Consider the following 3828-nt stretch of genomic DNA (forward strand, 5'->3'; position numbering starts at 1 on the left):
GTGCCGCGAGCCACGCTACTGCTATAGCTGTAGAAGTAGCGTATTTTTTCTGAGGTCGCTGCTGCTAATTTTCAAATCGGACACACTTTTTGTCCCGGTTAGCCGTAGCGCTTGTACCGAAAGCGCGCTGCTGCTACTTTCTTAGCAGCAGCGCGTTTTACGTACTGCGCTACTGCTAATCCGCACCCACCACCTTTTCCCCACCCGTCCTCCCCAACCCCCTCCTCTCCCTTTCCCCTACCTCTCCCACTCTCACTCTTCTTCTTCCTCAATACTTCTCCCCCATTACTCTCCCTCTTCTACCTACCTTTCTCTCTCTCTCTTCATTACTCCTACCTAACTACACCACCTCCATTAATGCATCTCCTTTCTCTTTTTCCTTCCCCCTCCACTAGTTGAAGTTGTCTCCTCCCAAGTTAGGTAGCTAGGTAGATGTAGCATTTAGTTAAGTGACCTATTTGCCCCCTAACTAGATCTATCTTTGTCAAGAAGAGCTTTGTGCACTTTTGATCTCCCTACATCATCATCTCCACCGTGTGCTCGATCTCGATATAGGTGATTAAAATTTCATGCTTTTGCAAAATGGAAATATGTTTATGTGTGTGATATGTTTATGGAAATTGTGTGTGTGGCATGAGTTGATGCCAAATTGTGCTTTTGAGTTGCGTATGTTTTGCCGAAATGTCGATTTATTTCTGTTTCGGTGAATTTTGGGGAAACTCTAGATCTATATATGTCCTATTTTAAAGGAAGGTCATGCCGAATTTTTGTATGACTTTGATGCATGCACACATTTTTCTAATCAATTTGTTTATTATTACCATGCAGAGTTGACGATGGTCAGTGGAACGATGGTGGACAGGTGGTTGCAGTCGGCGGTGCAGGACATGAAAGAAAATAACCGGACATAGGTTTTACGTCCATGTCGAAAATGCAAAGGAATAGTTTGGCTCGACCCCCATGACGATGGTCGTGTCGAAGCGCACCTGCTCATGACTGGTTTCATGGATGGCTATACTCGATGGATAATTGAAGATGAGGATGACGATGTTGAGGATGCCGACGGGGCATGCAATGATGACACGGGGCAAGACGAAGAGATGATCGATAATGGCGGCGGGGAAGAGGCCGGACATGGCAGCGGAGAAGGGGCCGGACATGGCGGCAGAGAAGGGGCCGAACATGGCGGCAGAGAGAACGACATGGACTCCACGCAGCAGAGTTCGTCGGTACTAAGTTCAGTCGTGCGGGACCCTCATGTTCAAGCATTGGTTCGCAAGGAGACGAGTACTGAGAGAGCTGCTTCTAGAGAGGAGGCTAAGCTGGAGCAACTGGTGGTAGACTCAAACACTCCATTGAATGATGGTTGCAATCCTGAGGTGACCCGCTTGAGTTTCATGCTCCAACTCCTGAAGACGAAGGCTAAAAACAAATGGACCGACACTAGCCTCGATGAGCATCTCAAGTACCTAAAGGATATTCTTACCGCGGGTAATCTATGTCCTAGTAGTGTTGCTGAGGCCAAGAAGATCGTGTGCCCTCTTGATCTGCCACACGTTAGATACCATGCATGCATCAACGATTGCATAATTTATCGGAAGGAGCACGCGGAAAAAACAAGCTGTCCGGTGTGCAATGCTTCTCGATACAAGAAGGTCGGGAATAAATGTCCCCAGAAAGTGGTATGGTACTTACCAATAACTCCCCGTCTCCAGAGGTATTTTGTAGATCCCAAGGAAACAAAGCTAATGCGCTGGCACGCGGAGAGGAAGAAGCCCGACGATGGAGATGATCCGAAGCTGAGACACGTCAAGGATGGAAGCCAGTGGAGAGCATTGAACAACTCCTATCGGTATTTTGAATGTGATGCAAGGAACATCGTGCTTGGTGCGTGTACCGATGGCACGAATCCGTTTGGCAACCAGAACACCAACCATAGCACATGGCCCGTGTTTGTATGGATGTACAACCTCCCCCCTGGTTGTGCATGAAATCGAAGTACATTCACATGAGCATGCTTATTCAAGGGGCGAAACAACCAGGAAATAATATTAATTTGTATCTGGGGCTACTTCAAGAGGAGTTAGACACATTATGGAAAACACCGGCCAAGACATGGGACGCCAGCAAAGGTGAGTATTTCAACATGAGAGCCGTGCTGATCACGACAGTGCAGGACTATCTCGGTTACGGATGTGTGGCATGCCAGGTGTGCCATGGATATTGCGAATGCACACGGTGCATGGATGATACGATGTCTCAGCAGCTAACGTCAAGGAAAGATGGCGGGTCTGGGAAAATCGTGTACATGGGGCATCAAAGATGGCTCAAACAGGACGACCCGTGGAGAAACCGTGGAGATCTATTCAATGGTCACGCTAAGCATCAAGGACCTCCACATAAGCGAAGCGGTGCCGAAATTGATGAGCTGTTGAAAAACTGGAAGGAGTGCCCCACGCCGGGAAAGACGATGGGAAAGGCGCTGGAGCCGCTGCTGAAGGTATGGAAGACGAGGTCTGTGTTCTGGGACTTGGAGTACTGGCACAAACTCGATACACCTCATTGCCTTGATCAAATGCATATCTGTAAGAATGTCCTTGAGAGCTTGCTTGCAACACTGAACATGCCGGATAAGACCAAGGATGGGCTGAAGGCAAGAAAAGACTTGCAAGATTTGAAACTCAGGGAAGATCTGCACATGCTGCCCCGTAAAATGTCAGATGAGACAGAGACGGAGACAGAGGCACGGGAGAAGAAGGGCAAGAAAATAAAGGAAGAGGATTATTGCCCCCCTTCTTGCTTCACCTTAAGTTAGGCTGAGATCAATCAATTCTTTAAGTGCCTTACCGGAGCCAAAGTTAGTTTCGGTTACTGTGGCAAGATAAACAGATATCTAGACACGGACAAGAAAAGGTTCAGCGGGATGAAGTCTCATGACTGTCATGTGATGATGATGCAGATACTACCAGTTGCCCTTAGAGGGATAATGGACAAGCACGTCCGTTACACGCTTATTGGTCTCTGCAACTTTTTTGACGTCATCTCTCGAAAGTCGATCAGTGTGAAGCAGCTCCGAAGGCTACAGGAAGAGGTCGTTGTGATACTGAATGAGCTTGAGATGTACTTCCCGCCCACGTTCTTTGACATGATGGTGCATCTGTGTGTCCATATTGTGGATGACATAGTAGACCTGGGGCCATCATTCCTGCACAACATGATGCCGTTTGAGAGGATGAATGGGATCATCAAAGGATTCGTTCGTAACATGTCCCGTCCGGATGGAAGCATCGTCCAGGGCTATGTGACACAAGAGTGCATCTCTTTCTGTGAGAATTTTCTATATGGCGCAGACCAGCCGCCTGGTGTTAGTGTTGGTTTGCCCGTTAACAAGCACAATGGGAGGCTCGAAGGAGAAGGTCACTGCAATGGTCGCAGGGAACTGCACGTGGCATACTCAGATCGACGCAACGACTTTGACAGAGCAAACTTGGTAGTGCTACAACACCTAGACGAGGTAGATCCTTTCATGGCACTGCACAAAGAAATTATCGCAAAGAAGTATCGTGACCGGGGGGTATGCAGGACGGACGCCGAAGTTACTAGAGAGAACAACAACACTTTTCTGCATTGGTTCAAAGAGCATATTATTGCTAATCCCCCGGAGGAGGGATCTAAGGACGGATTGCTCATATACGCCGTAGCACATGGCCCCTCGCCCAACCTCATAACCTATCAGGCATATGATATCAATGGATACACGTTCTACACGGAGGCCAAAGATATGGACAGTGATGATCAGAACTCAGGGGTGACGATGGAATGCATGAC

General features: G+C 48.1%; 1 pseudogene; it reads left to right on the forward strand.

The window, feature by feature from the left end:
• Positions 1-836: 836 nt before the first annotated feature.
• LOC147958531 (uncharacterized) lies at positions 837-1991 on the forward strand (annotated as a pseudogene).
• The last annotated feature ends 1837 nt before the right edge of the window (positions 1992-3828 follow it).

Source organism: Triticum urartu, chromosome 7A (genome assembly GCF_056163025.1).
Source record: "Triticum urartu cultivar PI428250 chromosome 7A, HENAU_Tu73, whole genome shotgun sequence".
In the NCBI taxonomy this organism is placed as follows: Eukaryota; Viridiplantae; Streptophyta; class Magnoliopsida; order Poales; family Poaceae; genus Triticum; species Triticum urartu.